An 18,679-nucleotide genomic window follows, 5' to 3' on the forward strand; every position below is an offset into this window, starting at 1 on the left:
TGAACTTCTGCTTTACAGTCGATGCAGCAGAGACAGAAACTGAAGCCTTCATCACATCACAGGCAGAGAAAGGAGGCAAAAACTTTCAGCTCCACTTTTATCTTCTGCTCCATTTTGTTGTCAAGACTCCAAATAAAAGTTTTCTTTTGTGTTTTGACAGGGAACAATACTACATTTGAAATAATATCACACATCTGTGAACTTCCTGCTCAGCCAAATGGTTGAGTGCATTTTGAAAACATATATGATTAAAAACCTTGTTTTTATGTAATGTTTCCCCAAGGCAATAAGAAAAATGAAATAACTGTTTTTATTGATATTTTATCTTCGATGGGTTGTTTAAAAAATCGTTCTCGTTTCAAAAACATAAAGAAAATCCTGTCCTGATAAACAGAAACAGTTTATAGAAGCTTGTAGATTAAAAACTAAACTCTGCAGAACACAGTCTCTCTGCTCTGCTCCATTCTGATCCTCCTGCAGACAAATAGATCCATGAACGTCTTTGTTTTCCTGGTCTGAGCTGGAATCTGGATCTAAACTGGACGGATGGATAGACCTGACATTGCTGCTGATTTTGTTGTAGAGCTAATGTTAGCTTGAGGGGCTGTAAGTTAGAGGGGGAGTCTGCATACAGATGGATGATGGGAAGAAAACGGCCTGAATCTGCACCACCATCCTGCATCAGACGTGAATTACTGTACTAATAAACTTTTGTTGCTCTGGAGAAACTATGTCCTAGAAAACAACACAGTTTTTTTACATTTTTATTTTTTCTAAAAACAGCATCGACATCATCATCATCATCATCATCAAAAGACCAATGGGAACAGTTTGGAAGTAGATCAGAAGATGATCGTAGTGGGATCTCAGCAACCCGCCATCCACAGATGAGGTATGGAGGCACATTTGTTTGATCTGATTAAGCCCGTTTGGACTCTGGCGCTCCACGCGCTGGATGAATAGTGGCGTTTGGAGGAAGTGCGGCTGCGCAGTCCGTCACTGAACACCGTCACTGCCTGGACCTCTTTCTGGGTCCTAGTGCCCTAGAGGTTACAGCTCCTGATTACACTAGAAAAAAGTCCATTCTAGAGGCCACTCTGACGTCATCATCATCAAAGACAGCGTTACCTAGCAACCATACCAAGACCATAGCAGCTATAGAGGGAAACACAACAAACCATCAACGGCGGTTAAAGCAGTCAGACGTTTGTTCTGCAGCTCAGCAAAAATCTCTGCTTTAGGTTTTGGGGAGAAAAACAAAGGAAAACACACGGAGAAGGATTCTGCAAAGGAAATCCCAAGTTCTATTGGTAAGTCAGCGTCCTGGAAACATGCTTTGTTGGTTCTGAAGTGGCATGAATGCAGACTTAGATTGGTTTGTTTCCTTGGATTCTTCAGATGGATTCAAGCTGTAAATGTTGTCAGCATAAAGCAAGTTTGGACTAAACTAAAGCAGAAAGTGGCTTTGAAGATGGTCAGGAGAAATGAGGGCTTTTTTCAGGAATTCTTGGAAGAGGAGGACTTCTCCAAACAACCAGAATCTAGGAGGAGGTTTTTTCAGCATTGAGATCAGGATTTAGCATGAGCTTCAATCCCATTTTGGTTCAATCCAAATGTTTACCGTCATATTCAGGAGTTCAACTCTGAAAGCCACCATGACATCATAGACATTAAAGACCCTGTTACCTAGCAACCAAACACAACAAACTGTAGACTATTCAAACTGGACATTTTGGGGCAACAATTCTTTTCTAACTCAAGTTTTTATGAAAAATCCAAATGATGGAAACAGATTGTGTAAAGGAAATGAGGATATATTGGTGAGTCACAGTCCTGGAAACATGAGTTGTGCTCTGATGAAGACGCCTGATCCAAATGTGGATTTTTGAAATGTTCTTCATGAGATTCAAACTGATTGAAGCTTTGAATTAAAGGTGTCAACACATTTCTGCATTGGATTCATTCTGTTTCAGTGTCTAAGGTTGGTTTTGTGGCAGAAACCAAGTTTTTGTTGAACAGTAGCGTTTGAAAAAGCAGAAAGTGGCTTTGAAGATGGTCAGGAGAACTTCTTTGAAGAGGAGGACTTCTCCAAACAAACACAACCTTAGAGGAAGTTTTCTGAGCATTCATAGAATGCTTTTCCAATGACTCATCATTTTCCACAAGAAGCTAATGAGTTTTTCCAAATGCATGCTGGATATTCTTAGTTCTAGCTTGGAAAGCACTTTGTGGGATTTCCCTGGAAAACCTGCTTTATCAATCATTTTGGTCTCTTTTTCTTCTTCTATCCTTCAATCCATTTTCGTCCTCCATAATTCTGTCACCAGAACATTTGAAGGGACGACGTAAAACCCCACCCTCTCCTGTGCAACATCATATCCTGTCCCTGCAGTCAGATGTTTGATGTGTTGAGGGTCCAGGCTGTGAAAATACCAACAGTCATGATGCTCGCCAGAAAAACCTGGGACCCTGTTCTCTAGAAACACACACCATTTCTGTAATTGTCACTAACAGGAGGAATGTAATCTGGCCAAAACGCAAACGAAGGACTTTAAAAGAGATAAACATCTCCTCTGCACTTTTCCAGAAACAGAAGGTAAATGAAAATATTATTGCTCCTAGACCTCTTAAGTTAGCACTTTTAAATGTCAGGTCTTTAGCAGGAAAAACATTCTTAATTAATGATTTTATCACTGAGAACAAAGTTGATTTTATGTTCTTAGTTGAAACCTGGTTAGATGAGAGCAGCAGTGGAGCCGTTCTCACAGAGTCAGCACCTCCCAACTATGGTGTTATTAGTAAAGAAAGAACAAGCAGAAAGGGAGGGGGGTTGCAGTTTTGTTTAATGAAATGTTTCAGTGTAAAAAGTTATCTTTTGGAAGCTTTCCATGTTTTGAATATGTAGCCATACAGCTGAAGGCCTCACTCAAAACCATATTTATAAATATCTACCGCCCCCCTACATACTGTGCAGAATTTAACAGAGTTTAGTGAACTGCTGTTCATAGTTTGTCTTGATTTTGACTGTATAATCATGGCTGGAGATTTTAACATCCATTATGGAAATCTTGAGAACAAAGGGACTAAGGACTTGATAAACACTCTGGACAATTTCGGATTGACTCAACATGTAACAGAGCCCACACACAACAGGGGGAATATTCTTGATTTATTGATCTCCAAAGGTCTGAACATCACTAAGGTTACTGTATATGACTTAGGTCTGTCTGATCACAGCTGTGTTTCCTGTGAGAGCATTATTCCAGTATACACAAATGTTAAGGGAGGAGATCACAAAACGGTATATAACTGAAAATACTAGTGAGATGTTCAATCAGATGTTCTCCCTGACTCCTCCCCTCTCAGGGAATTCAGTCAACGAACTTGTTAACAGCTTTAATTCCAACATGTCAAATATCATGGATAATATTGCTCCTAGTAAGGTGAAGGTGATCTCTGGTAGGAAAAAATCTCCATGGAGAAATTCCATTATTGTAAACAATGGAAAAAGAGAATGTCGGAAATTTGAACGCAAATGGAGTAAATTTAAACTACAGGTAGATTATGAAATTTATAAAGAGAAACTTCACTTATATAATTTACAACTGTGCAATGCAAGAAAGTCCTATTTTTCGGAAATTATTAACAAAAACTCCCATAATGCTCGGGTCCTATTTAATATAGTCGACAGGTTGACAAAACCCCCTGTGTCAGTGGCACCAGAATTTTACTCCATCAAAGGCTGTAATGACTTTGCCAAATTCTTCAGGGACAAAATCAAAAACATTAGACAAACAATAGTTTCATCAACTACAAGTTCAAGATATGAACCCTATCCACTAGAAACCAGTATTAATCCAATGGCTCAGTTTCAACCCATAAACAGTAAAAAACTGCTGGACATTCTATCGCAACTAAACTCCTCCTCTTGCTGTCTGGATATTCTACCCACAAGCTTTTTCAAAAAAGTCTCAAAGACATTGGAACCAGACCTGCTCCAGACTGTCAACTTGTCGTTAACATCTGGCGTTTTCCCAGATCCACTGAAAACAGCTGTAATTAAACCTCTTCTAAAAATGGACAGTCTAGACAAAACTCAAATGAACAACTATAGACCGATATCAAACCTGCCATTTTTAAGCAAGATCATTGAAAAAGCTGTTTTCTATCAGCTAAATGAATTTCTAATAAAAAACAACTGCTATGATGTCTTCCAGTCCGGCTTCAGACAGAATCACAGCACTGAAACTGCCCTGATCAAAGTGATTAATGACATACGTTTGAATACAGACAGTGGGAATATGTCAGTGCTAGTTCTACTGGACCTCAGTGCTGCGTTTGATACAGTCGACCATGCAATACTACTCAGACGACTGGAAAGCTGGGTGGGTCTCACTGGGCCAGTATTAAACTGGTTCAAAACGTACTTAGAAAACAGGAAATATTTTGTGTCCATTGGTAACTTCACTTCTGAGCCAATAGAAATTACATGTGGAGTACCCCAAGGCTCCATTCTGGGACCACTTTTATTTAACATCTACATGCTCCCACTGGCCCAAGTGATAAAGAACAACAACATTAGCTACCATAGTTATGCAGATGATACACAGATATATATATTAAACTGACACCAGGTGACCGAGAACCTGTACAGGCTCTTGGTAAATGCATTGAGGACATTAATGGCTGGATGTGCCATAATTTACTTCAGCTAAACAAAAAACAAAACTGAGGTTATTGTCTTTGGGGCTAAAGAAAAAAGGTTGGACGTCATTATAGCGCTTCAATCTATTCAACTAAAAACTACCAACCAGGCCAAAAACTTGGGTGTATTGATAGACACAGACCTAAATTTTGATAAACACATTAAGGCAGTCACAAAATCAGCCTATTATCATCTCAAAAATATCTCAAGGATTAAAGATCTGATGTCTAAGCAGGTCCTGGAGAAACTAGTGCATGCTTTCGTCTTCAGTCGACTTGATTACTGTAACAGTGTGTTTACAGGATTACCAAAAAAAATCCATCAGGAAACTACAGCTCATTCAGAACTCTGCCGCTCGGGTTCTCACAAGGACCAAGAAAGTGGACCACATTAGTCTAGTTCTGAGGTTTTTACACTGGCTACCTGTCTGTCAGAGGATAGACTTTAAAGTCCTGTTACTAGTTTATAAAGCTTTGAATGGTTTAGCACCAAAATACATGGCTGACCTCCTGACCCAGTATGTACCAACCAGACCTCTCCGCTCTTCTGGATCTGGTCTTTTATCAGTCCCTAGAGCCAGAACTAAACATGGGGAAGCTGCATTCACTTTCTATGCTCCACAGATCTGGAATAGACTTCCAGAAAACATTAGATCTGCTGAAACACTCAGTGTCTTTAAATCCAGGTTAAAAACTCACCTGTTCACAGCAGCATTTAATTAATATGTATTCAAAAGTTTATGTCCGTACTATTTATTTATGCTTGTTTTAAATTCAAATCTTGTTTACTATCTTTTAATTTTATTTTAATGATCACATTTTTACTATTTGTTTTTAATTGTTTCTTTTAATTTTTTATGTAAAGCACTTTGAATTGTCTCTGTACATGAATTGTGCTATATAAATAAATTTGCCTTCCCTTGCCTTGCCTTCTAAGTTCCAGCTTGGTGAGTGTGCAGGTAGCCATGGCAACCACTTTCCAGGTCAAAGGGAGGACCACGGCCATCCAGTCTCCAGGCTTTTGGATTGATTTGTATTTGATAAACATTTGTTTCCCACATTTTAATAGTAGAATTCAACACGGGACATAAAGTGGATTCTAAGAATAGGAACAAAAATAGAAACAACAAAATAATCCTCCTCTTGTTGTTACAGTGAACCCAACGGAGGACACTTTGGACCGCTGTCCATTCACCTGTTCTGCATAAGCGGACTGCCGGACTCATGAGAACCGTGTCTCTTGGGAGATTCGTTTCTCAAAGCCGGAGAGGCATTGGGACGGGTGGAGTCACATGCAATGAACAAGCACAATTCATCAATCTGTGGACCGTTTATCATAATTTTTTCTTTTTAAACACTGACCCCCAGAGGTCTCCATAGATTTATGTTCAAAAGTGTCTCACATTCTAGAGATTTTTCATTTCTCTCTATTTCTGACACAGAATCTGAACAGTTCAAACGTTTAGTTCAAAATGATTCAAAGCAGAGAAATCCCTGAAAACAAACATTTCTCTTCTTTCAGGAACTCTTTGACTTTCCAGAACTCTGCTGTGTCTCCAACATCACCCCCCCACAGTCAGGCATGGAGCGTCTCTGGACTCTGTGGAGGAGAGTCCTGCTTTCAGAGACGCTGTAGAAGGACAGAACAGCTGCTCTGTGATCCAGGTCCACTCCTCCTCTGGAGGAACCAGGAGCTGAGATGGAGGTGAACATGCTGTTGTGGAGAAATGAGAAACTGTCTGGAAAACAATGGAATGACCAAGATTTAGCATTCAAACCAAATCTACTGGCATTTCCAGATCTGCTGGTGTTCTTGAATGCCACTGCTCCAAAAACATTAAATTTTTCCCCAGAACAGGCCTCGGTGTGAAGGTCTTCCTGCACTGAGGACAGCTGTGGACGTTCTCCTCTGCATCCCACAGTCCTTGAAGACACTTCCTGCAGTAGCTGTGTCCACAGGGAATAGTCAGCGGATACCTCTTTGCCAATTTTGCAATATGCCTATAGCTGGTCTCATTGGTTCTTCCCAATTCAAGAGGGTTAGCATCAAGAGGGATGCATCCTGTTGCTCTGTATTTGGTAACCTTTACCTTTATCTCCTCCAAAATAGCAGACTTATTTTCCACAGACAATCCGGTGATGCTGTTTTAAGTGCGTTAGCAGATTAGATGTTTTACAGCGCAATACGCTGTGTTTGACTTATCCAACTGTCTTTTCCCTTCATGGATGCTCACAACAAATCAAGTGTTCCCACACAGGAGAGCGTAAGGAGATGGGTGGGTCCTCAGGTTCTGGTCTCACGTCTGCATTACCCGTAGTGCTATAGTTGACATGCTAACTGTTCATTCATTCATTCATTTTCGGTTCCGTTTTTGTCCCTTTCGGGGTCACGGGGCTGCTGGAGCCTATCCCGGCCACTTATGGGCGAAGGCAGGGGACACCCTGGACAGGTCGCCAGTCTGTCGCAGGGTAGAATGTCCACAATCACACACCCATTCACTCTCACACTCACACCTAGGGACAATTTAGAGTTGCCAATCAACCTATGATGCATGTTTTTGGACGGTGCATACACGGGGAGAACATGCAAACTCCACACAGAAAGGTCCCCCTTTGATGTTGTTTTTCATGTCCGCCAGCCAGGACTTGAACCGGGGTCTTCTTGCTGAAAGGCAAGAGCGCTAACCACTGCGCCACCGTGCAGTGCACAGACATGCTAACTGTCTGTTACCTAATGCGGCGAAAACTCGCGGTTACCATAAGTTCCGTCTCGGCTAAAAGTTAATACATTGGGAGGACAAAAACAAAAAAATAAATAACATACCGAAAACTTTGTACCGTTTTGTACCGAAAACGGTACAAAGGTGAACCGAACCGAAAGTGCCATTCCGAAATGTTTTGGTACAACTACGTGTACCGTTACACCCCTATTAATTGACCTAACAAAGTACATGCTGCAGTCACTACTTTGTGTTTATATGTATATATTTATTAAATGTTCACTGAGCACATTAAATGTTAGAATTAAAAAAGTATAACAAAAACATTTTAACCATAATGAAGACATTCAAGAATTAGCTCTAATGACTCAAAACAAACAACTCATTTCTATTTGCAGGTACATCTAAAACAATTCATTTTGTGAAAAAGTTGTACATATTTTGTCAGCAGTAAAACTCTTTGTCTAATATCATTACACAAAGATTCAAATGTATTGATCAATTACTTTTTTTGCTTTTTATGTAAAGATGAAAACCTAAAAAGAATTCCTAGAAAAGTATGAATATCATATTATAACAATAAATTAGTAGAAAAATTCCTTTCCATACATTAAATACTCACTTGTAACTCCCTCTAATGAAGTTACTTCATCAATATGGTGTGGAGGCCATCAGATTTTTCCCTCCTGTAAATAAAGTCTTTGACTGTGGTGCAAAGGTTGAGAGGTCGACCTCTTATCAGAAAAGTTTTTAATTTACAGTTTACAATAACTCCTTTTTTACACTGTTTGTGAAGAGAGTCTTGTGAGTTCTCATGTGTGTCTGAAGACTAGATCTGCAACTAAAACTTGAATCACATTCTTGACAAGAAAAAGGCTTTTCTCCTGTATGAATTCTCATGTGTTTTTTAAGACTTGCTGCATGACGAAAACTTGTATCACATTCTTTACAAGAAAAAGGCTTTTCTCCTGTGTGAGTTATCATGTGTGTTTTAAGACTAACGGCATGACGAAAACTTGTATCACATTCATTACAAGAAAAAGGCATTTCTCCTGTGTGAATTCTCATGTGTATTTTGAGATTAGATATTTGAATAAAACTCTTACTACATTCTTTACAAGAAAAAGGCCTTTCTCCTGTGTGAGTTCTCATGTGTGTTTGGAGATTAGATAATTGACGAAAACATGCATCACATTCTTTACAAGAAAAAGGCATTTCTCCTGTATGAATTCTCATGTGTGTTTTGAGAACAGATCTGTGACTAAATCTTTTCTCACATTCTTTACAAGAAAATCTCTTATCTTTTGCATGGGTTCTTGCGTGAATTCTGAACAGAGATTTGTTGCAAAAGCTTTTATCACATTCTTTACAGATATAATATCTTTCATCGGACCAAGTTTCCATGTAGTCAGACGGGTTAGTAATTATTCTTGAGTTTTTCCCAGACTTGATAGAGGAACATCTCTCTTCTTTTGGAGATTGTTTGTATTTCTTACCAAGATTTGTCTTATTGGGATTTTTTCTAACATCAGAGACACACTGACCTGCTGACATGTGAGAGCCGTCCACACTTTGGACATGACTTCTGTCCCTCCTCTTCCTCTGATCTCTGTTCTGTGGGTCTGTCTCTTCATCTGTAGTTGATGTTGATTCTTCTTGTTGGTTTCCTTCTTCATCCTGACTATCAGTTACATTAAAGCTCTGCTGATTGTTTAGATCTGCTTCACTGTTCTCCTCTTCCTCATAAGTAGGAATCTCCATCAAGGTATCAGTCTCCTGCTTCAGATTAAGCTGATCTTTATTCTGACTGATGTAGAACCCTTTTTGACCCTGTTTTATCAATAGAGGTTCTGTTTCTTCTGTTTTTTCTTCTTTAATCATTTTGGGTTCTTGTTTCTCTTGCTCCTCTTTAATCTGTGGAAGCTCTGATTCCTCCTGTTCCTTTTTAATGTGTTGAGGTTCTGGTTCTCCATGTTCCTCTTTAAACTGTGGAGGTTCTGGTTCTTCATGTTCCTCTTTAAACTGTGGAGGTTCTGGTTCTCCATGTTCCTCTTTAAACTGTGGAGGTTCTGGTTCTCCATGTTCCTCTTTAAACTGTGGAGGTTCTGGTTCTCCATGTTCCTCTTTAAACTGTGGAGGTTCTGGTTCTCCATGTTCCTCTTTAATATGCAGAGGCTCTGATTCCTCCTGTTCCATTCTTAGATTCCTCTGTTGGTTGCACAGATCATCTTCACTCGCATAACGCTGAAGGAGGACTGCAGGGACAAAAAGACAAAAAAGGAGACCTTTTATACCTTGTAAATTGGCAAGAAAGATCTAAATCCTTTTTTTTTTGGAAGTAAAATAATTGAAATGAACAATGTCGTAGTTCTCTTTCACAGTTAGGACAGTTAGAGGTGATGTGAGTCCTTCAGTCTTCAGTAGGTCAAACACATACCGTATTTTTATGACCATAGGACGCACTGCATTATAGGGCGCAGTTTAAGTTATGAGTGAATTTTCTGTATTTAACACATACAAAAGGCGCACCAGGTTTTAAGGCGCGGGCAAATTAAAACATATCGGTAAAACATGCATGCTAATGTATTTCAAAAAAGGACAGTGGGAGAAACTGAGTTGGTTGTGATTTATTGTTTATTTTTTCAGTCATCAATCAGCATCCAAGAATCCATCAAAGTCCTCATCTTCTGTATCTGAAATCAACAGCCTGGCTAAATTTCTATCAAACACGCCAGGTTCCCTTATTGTCAGAGTCCGGCTCGTTGTGAAAGCTCGAAGAACTGTGCAAGCAGACACTTAGCCCAAGGCATCACTCACCGGACGCTGCCTCCCACAACAATAAAAGCTGCCTTTTTGTGCCCTGTTCTGCATAACGCTACTGTGCTGTTCCCCTTCTTCTTGCCATTGTGACTCACTGTGATGTCAAAAGTAAGCGGCAATTCATCCATGTTGGTGATGTGGCTTGGCTGGATGTGTTTGTCTGCAATCTTTTTACTAAAGTATGAGCGGAATATGGACAGCTTTTCATTAGAATCCACTGGAAGTTGCTGTGCCACCATAGTCCTTGCCCGGATTGACAGATAGCACTGTTTCATAAAACAAAGCACCAAGACGGCCCTCTTTGAAAATGCAAGCGTTTCTGCCTTCAGTGGAATGATGACTGTAGAGACGCTTCTAACAGCTGTTCTTTTGTCATTAATCTATTGTTTCAGTTGGTCTTCAACCTCTGGCCACCTCGCCTTGTTTCCGTGGAAACTAAGCTCCATCTTCATGACTTTTCGGAGTTCGTTTTCAAACTTCCTCTACTTGCGTACCATGGATTCATTGACGTGAATTCTCTGGCAGCTGTTTGTACGTCTTCTTTCACGACCACACTTGCCATTCTCATGCTGTCCTCTCCTACGTCTTCTTTACCGAAGTCACACAACAACACAATAGGCCCACTGCACCATAGGACACGTCATACATTTTGGAGAAAATACAGTTGTGAAAATATGGTAATCAAAGAAACTCTACATTTTCACAAAAGGTAACCCACTTATTTTAAACTATGCATTTTAGTAAACACACACCCGACACACTACATACACTCATCTTTTATAATAATAAGGTGGTGACCATTGATCTTCTGTTCCCTACCCCATCTCCTCTGGGGGGGGAGTAAGACCCTCAGTAGTGGTGATAGTTGTGTCTCTTAGGCCAGGATTCTAGACTCAATCTTTGCACCGTGTTAAACTGTTGAGTTCAATGTAATGTGGTTGAGAAAGTCAGTCCATCAAACTTTTGTGCTGGTGCACCCGCACAAAGGTTTGGTGCACCGACTTTCTCATCTACATTACATTGAACTCAACAGGTTTACATGGTCACTTTCTTTTTTAATAGTGTAACCAGCAGCTCTGCCTTTGACAGGTGCATGCCTGTTTGATTGGGGATTTGGTCCAGCTGTGTCTGTCCTTATATAAGGAACAGGGAGTGAGTGGATAGACAGTGGCTGCCTGCCTGCATGGTGGCATGTATGGCTGAAGCTCCTCTTGTTGGGAGGATGTAGATCACCTTTTACTCATATTCTGCTCTTTTAACTAGATGCTGTAAGTGGCTGGAGGTGTTGCAGATGTCATGAGCCACTGCGTGTTCTGTACCCACCCTCTTAATACATTTTAAAGTGTTTTTAGAGCGATGTTGTATTTATTGTAGGGATGGGAATAGAAGCCCCATGAAGCTTCCCTTGGGGTTCATGTAATTGTGCCGGAAAAATGAACCACCCATTCAGGGCTTTGCAACCACACAGAACAGCGGCATCTGGTGGCGGACTGGATATATATCATATGCTTCATCTAAGCTCCTTGTAACACTTCAATGTGGAAATGATGATGAAACAACGTAAAACAAAACAATGTTGTTAATGATTATTAAAAAGAACAATGTAAAACAACACAACATGTGACGTTTTCTGTGAGAAACACACATCACATGAAGGAAAAAAACACAAAGCAAAAAATTAATAAAACAAAATTGTAAGATGCTGGCCTTGAACCCAAGACCTCTGGATGTGACTGTTATATTTGTCTTGCCATTATAAATCTAAGTGTTTTTTTATACACGACGTTCATAGTGCATTGTTTTATTAGGAGAAATCGAGTAGAAACGATCTTGAGCCACAGTACGTTTTTTTTACCAGGAGTCATGGTAAAGTGCAATGAACTGACGCTGATTCTGATACAGGGGAAACAATAGAACTGGTCGGGAAACGTTCGGGATTCATTTCGTGTTTCTAGAGAATAGTGCGCCCAACTGCAAGTGACATCTGAAGCGTGGTTCGACCAGATGAAGCATTTGATGCTTCATACGTCATCAACCACGTGTTGCGCTAGTCTACACACGCCTAGAAACATTGTGCCGAAACACTCTGTTTCATTACAGTGAAATGCTCGCTGAAGTGCCGTGTCAAACAGGACATCCCTAATTTATTGTGTGGTTGACTTTGATTTATTTTATTGTTGTATAGGTCTGAGTTGGGCGTCGGTGCGTGCGATGTCAGTGAGGGGGCCCCTGGTGGCAGCGTCTTCCTCACTCCAGTTCCCTCACTGTATTTTTTTTTCCCTTTTAGTGTGTAGTGGAAGTTATGTTGGCACGTTTTTCTCATTGTGTGTGGGTTCGTTTTATTTGGTTTCAGCACGGAGTGGAGTGAGATGCGCTGCCTCGTACTGGCTTAGTCCCTCCCTTTCCCTCCCCTCCTGCACGGGCGGTCGGCTCCGCCTTCCTGTTTTATTCCTGCATCTCCTTTTATTGTTTTTATCTGTGTCCAGCTTATCAGAGTAAAACTGCAACACTGCTAAAACTGCTCTTTTAAATTCTTAACTAAATTAAAATGTTTATAAGCTTTTACTGTCTCTGCCATTTTTTTGGTGGCTCCACTCTGCACTGGTGGTTCCTTGGTCACAATAGCTGTCAGTTTTTGCATTAAGACTTAAATGTGATTAACTTGTGAACTAGTAAACATAAAGTCCTTGATTTAAAAAAAAGTTTCAGAATACTGGACTTATTTTTCTACAAAGGCTTGACCTTTGCGAGTTGAAACAACAGAGAAAAATGTGAAAATGTTCATGTCTATCTGACAGAAGTGTGTAAAAAGTGTAGTGGGGAGTTTTACATCTTAAATTGTCCTTTGTGAATTAATCAAATGTTTTTTTTTACAACATAACACATTGCAATAAACAGGTGAAAGTGAGATAACCCTTTATAATAAGAGTCTTTGATAAGCCCATCGAGATGACTGTTGTTCTGATTTTGGGCTATACAAATAAAATTGAATTGAATTGATAAAATATTTATAAGATTAACAAGCACTAGTAATGTTTATTAAGCTGCTGATAAGTATATTATTATTATTATTATTATTATTATTATTATTATTATTATTATTATATAGAACTGAATGGCGACCTGTCCGGGACATCCCCTGCCTTCGCCCACAAGTAGCCGGGATAGGCTCCGGCAGCCACGTGACCCCGAAAGGGAACAAACGGAAGAAGATGAATGAATAAATGGGTTTATTAATTAGCATTTGAAAATGGCTTCCAACTGATTTTACAAGTTTAAATAAGCTGCTTATACAATACATTAAAATATTTCTTAATTAACTATTTATGACATTAACAAGTATGAGTAATGGGTTATTAAGATTTTACAATTTTGCACCTTATAAGATAATAATACATGTAATTATTGTGTTCTTGTCAACAGCTTATTGGGTGTTTTGGAGCCCCTAAAGCATAACCAGATACTCCGCCGTCGGTCAGCGGGATCCTCGTTTCTTCTTTTCTCCGCGGAGCTCGGCGTCTGGCCGCGGTGTCGCGTACCAGCGACACGCTACGCCCTCGTTCAGTCAGTGGCCAGCCGTTCCTCAGCGGGCTGAGTCCGCCACAGCCGCGCGCCGCCGCGCTGTCGCCTGGAACGTCGCGGAGAACGCATTTATCTAATCTAATATATTTTTTTCAAATGTTTATCCATATGATTTATAATAAAGCTGCTCAATAGCCCTGGCCCTGTTGTCCTGCTACAACAAAGATGATCATCTTCCTGATCCTGTCCGTTCGCAGCCGTCGCTGCATGTCTGCATTTAAAGCACGAAGAGATCATTTCTCATTAAAATGCAGGAGAAAACTAAGTTTTTCTGTAGAAATGCATTTTTATTTCACTCTCTGTGTTCATACAAAATGATTGAGAGACTTGCTGTCACATTTGAACGTTTATCAGAAGAGTTATTGAAGCAGGAAGTGTGAATCTGTGAAGGTCTTTCTAACTTGACCAAGTTCTCCGAATCCAGCACTCTGATTGGTTGACTCCGTCTCCTCTTACCCTCCCTCCCCCCCTAGTCCCATTATCGGACACAGATCACTTTTGACCCAAGTTTCTCGCAAGGAATGTGTCAGAAGTCAGAGCGCAGTTGTAGCGCACCTGTGATTTGCGGCAGCAGATTCGAGCACAAGCAGAAGCACATTTAAGCAGTTGTAATCACAGATTTGAAGTTGTAACTCTAAATGAACACATGCAATTAGAAATTTGTCAGTTCACAGCAGAAGATTTTTACACACAGATGCAGATTTTTCATGCACAAGTATCCAGATTCTATATTACAAGTTCTCAAATCAAATCTACAAGTGCGTTCTTTTTGACACATTTTTACCCTCATAACAGGGGCCCCCAAAGCCAGAGAGCTGGGAGGCACCAGGGGACTGAAGGCCTGTTCACACCGGGACGAATTTCGCCGGCGATTTTCGCCGACGTTTAACGCCTCGTGACTAAACAAAGGGCCCCAATGAGAGTGTGCACACCGACGCGAAAAAACGCCAGGCGTTAAAGCGTCAAAAAAAAAAAACGCCTCGGGTTCGTTTTTTTTTTTCGACGCGTCGCGTCGAAATCTACTCGACCAATGAGAACGGCGCTTTTGCACACGTGTCTGGAGCTTCTGAAGTTACAGTAAAACACAACTTGGGGGCGCTCAAACACAAAACTGCCTTGCTGAGCACACATACCAGCGAAGAAGATAGACGCCAAGTAGCGTCTACACAGCCGCGAAGCAATAATGACGGACATTCTAAAACATCCCCGAACCAAGCACCAGTTGGAGCTACTGGTGCTTGAAATATTCATGTTTTCTTTGTATTATTCTGACAAGCGTGTAAATACTTGCTCTCTTCTTCTGAGTGAAAAGCGACTTTAAGAAGCGTAAAGTTGCGCAGCGCCACCTTGTGTTCAGGAGTATTTCTGTTTTACATTAAGCGCCATCTAATGTCAGGGAATGAAATTGCATGTTCACTCCACTCATCGTCAGCGAAAATCGCCTGGGTGTGAACACAAAAAACGTGGCGAAAAACGCTGGCGAATAACGCCTGGCGAATATTCGTCCCGGTGTGTACGGGCCTTGAGAGTGCCAGACCCAACCCGACAAAGACAGCGCCCCTCCCCCCACGCTGCCCCTTGAATGTTTTCACTCAGTACAAGTCAGGAAATGTTCCTGATGAAATTTGCAGTTCACAAAAAGAGAAAAAGTTACCGGGAAATGTTTTTCTCATTCACATGCCTCTGTGACAATGCATCTAATGCTGGAATAATGAGGTCATGTGACCGGTTGTGAGTAAGTTGATGGGCTACAACCAATGTCCACAAACATACAGCAGCATATGTAACGTCATTTAATAATATCAGAATGTGGTATTTTTAATAAAATAACTGCTTTGTTATTGTTTTGTTAATTTCAAGAAAGGTTATCATGATTTTCATTTTACCCGTTGGTTTCTTATTTTGCAGACTGTTACGCCCCCTTTGTGTCTAGGGGCACCGAGGCGGCATAACATAAAAAAAGTAAAGTTTTGGCTAATAATTTAACTGTAACAAAAACACCAAATGAATGTCTCCATAAAAATATGACAAAATTATTTACAAATAAACAACCAACAAGAACTAAAAGTGAAGCTAAAAGGCTTCAGGGTGAACCAAGGCCAAAATAACAAACAAAACCCCAACTAACTGAAACATATAATCTTACCTGTACAAAGGAAAAGGAAAATAAAGACAAAAACTAACCTCCTTAACCTAACAAAAACAGGAGAAAACATGTACTAAAGAAAATGGCAGTTCACCCCTACAGCTTCACTTAACAAATAACTATAAACCAAAAGACTAATCAGAGTGGGCACAGACAAAACTACAAAGGACTACGAATACAAAATACAAAAGTGCAACACACAACTAAACAAGAGGTGAAATCAAAAACAAAATGGAGAAGAGTGCCAAGCTGCAGTGGAGACTGTTGCAGCAAGGCTCCCTTCCCCCGGTGTGGAAGTCCAAGTGGTGGTTTTAAAGGCTGCCTCCACCAGCTAGTCCAATGGGAGGCCACACCCTTTCCACCACACCTGAAAATAATCACAAACAAAGACATACAAACCCAAAGATCCACAAAACACAGAAGTCCCACTCCGATACAAAAATACACAAAACACAGAAAACACAGAACAAACAAACAAAACAAAATCAAATATGGCCACAGCCGTAACACAGACTTTCTAGACATTATTTTCATTTTCTTCTGACTTTCGTCATGCGTTTTAGCTTTTTTTAAATTAAAATGTGGTCTGTCACCTTATATGTTCTCTGCTTTCAGTTTTTGGCTCCATGGCTCCAAACAAAGAAGAAGAATGTTTTGCTGATGCCTGGAATAAAAGGAAATAAAAGTCTGGAATCTCTCTATATTAATAACTTAAAATATCTTTAATGTAAATACAATGTTTGCTTTAAAATGTGTGTTTTTTAAGCTATCTTTTGTGAAGCTTCGAATTGAATTGGACAATTTTCTTGATTATATTCCTAATTAATTTATATTTGCTAGTAAGGAAATAAAACAGGATTTGATATCAACTTTAGTTCTTGTGGTTATTTTGACTAAATGGTAAATGGTGTATACTCATATAGCGCTTTTCTACCTAGAAGGTAGGTACAAGGATCACCCAGTCACACACTGGTGGCGGCTCTGCTGCCAAACACAGGCGTCTGCCTACCACCAGAGGCAAGGTGGGGTTCAGTGTCTTGCCCAAGGACACTTCGACTCATGGGCGTGCAAGGTGGGAATTGAACCTGCAATCTTAGGATCATGGGTCGACCGCCCTACTGCTGCACCATGGAGAACCCAATGTATGTAACTAGCTTTACATTGACACCTCCCTTTCTTGGATTGGACAGTAATGAGAAAGTTCTGACACTAAGGAGTCTCACCTGATTCTGGTCAAAGATTTTATTGATTTGCTCCTTATTTAGGAATAAAATTGGTGATCACGTAAAATGACATCACTTTATCTGAAAGGTCGTTATACCATTGGAAATATTTCTTTAACACCTAACCAGTGACATAAAGATCAGGACAATCCAAAGAATTCAAATGTTTAGTCACATACCAACTATGTGGAGCTGAAGCTGCGGGTTCCAGCTGCTATCCAGCAGTCTGCGCTGACGACAGAGCTCCTCCTCGTTCTGGACGATGGTTCCTTCAGCAGCAGAAAGTTGTTCTCTGACAGAACCTTCCTGAGGTTCTGAAGACATGGTTCCTGCTCCGATCTTCAGCTCCAACTCCCACAAACACCGCCGTCCTCTTCACTGCAGCTCCGATCGATCATCTGCTAGTCTCACAATCCCAGAAAAAAGGTCCAAAAAGAAACTTTTCTCCTGTTTGGAGATTTTCCTGAAAGTTCCTGTGATCCTGCAGGAGTCAGTTCTGCTCAGCCTGCAGAGCAAACAGAAAAGACTCTGGAAGCTTCCACATGTGAAACTTCAAAACAAAGAATCCAAACAACAACATCTGATTGGTTGACTTTTGGAGGGAAAGCTGCAACAGTCTTCTGTGATTGGTTCAGCCGTCCCTGCCCCCACTAGTCCACTGCACAGGGGGCAACATTCCAGGGGGGGTTGGTAATCTCCTCCTTCTATTGTTTCTCTTTCAAAATAAAGGCTTGTTGGAGCAGAAACCTGAATGGAACATCAGAATGGACTCAAACTGCTGCTGGTTTCAAAGCCTCGTTCTCAACTTCCAGCTGAACTCTTCATGAGTTTGAGCGTCTGTGACAAACTCTACAGTTGAACAACAGCAGTGAAAATCTCCATGGATGTCAACTGGGAGAGAATCAACATGAGATTTCCAAGAGTTTCTGCAGGAACTCATCACAAAGTCAGGAGCTGCAAGGCCTGATGGGAGATCTGGGATCCTATTGTGACATGAAGGAAACTCCTTCAAACAGGAAAGATTTCATCTGACACGATCACTTTGATGTTAACATGAAGATGGATCCCAGTGATTCAGCTGAAAAACATCCCATAATACTGTTCTAGAGGGTTCTAGAGTGGTGTGGAGATTTCCTGTTTCTTTTTCCTGTTTCTCCAGAAACTAGAAGTCAAAGCTGAAAGCAGAAGCTGCAAACTGAGTCTGTGAGGCAGATTTTCCAGCAGCACATCCTCCTCATCTGCTGCTGAGATGGAATGATGAAGCTCAGCTGACGAACAGCAGGTTTCCTCTCACATGTTCCTGCTGCAGAAAACACTGTTTCATATCAACTCATCCACATCATGAAGGATCAACATGTTTGACTGAATTTACATGAAAAGAAAAGATGTCAAAGAAATCTGTCCAGACGGGAAAGACTGAATGAATCCAAGTTTTTAGCAGATAGATGGAACTTTGTTTGATTTTCTAGCTCTGCTTTTCTCCA

General features: G+C 40.5%; 2 protein-coding genes and 1 long non-coding RNA gene across 5 annotated transcripts in view; 1 reads left to right on the top strand and 2 right to left on the bottom strand.

The window, feature by feature from the left end:
• The window catches only part of LOC111949070 (NACHT, LRR and PYD domains-containing protein 12-like), a 350,272-nt gene that overhangs the window by 146,997 nt on the left and 184,596 nt on the right, over nucleotides 1-18,679 (bottom strand). The gene's annotated exons all lie outside the window — the stretch shown is intronic.
• The window catches only part of LOC144987763 (uncharacterized), a 296,127-nt gene that overhangs the window by 69,065 nt on the left and 208,383 nt on the right, over nucleotides 1-18,679 (top strand). The window lies entirely within an intron of this gene.
• Nucleotides 9,545-17,497, bottom strand: LOC144988414 (uncharacterized). The gene is made up of 3 exons (XR_013652330.1): nucleotides 17,375-17,497; nucleotides 16,566-16,636; nucleotides 9,545-9,679 (listed from the first exon to the last, which is right to left on the bottom strand). It is a non-coding gene; the product is annotated as an uncharacterized LOC144988414 (long non-coding RNA).

The sequence above is a fragment of the Oryzias latipes genome, chromosome 2 (genome assembly GCF_053564925.1).
Source record: "Oryzias latipes strain Hd-rR chromosome 2, Olatipes_Hd-rR_3.1".
NCBI lineage: Eukaryota > Metazoa > Chordata > Actinopteri > Beloniformes > Adrianichthyidae > Oryzias > Oryzias latipes.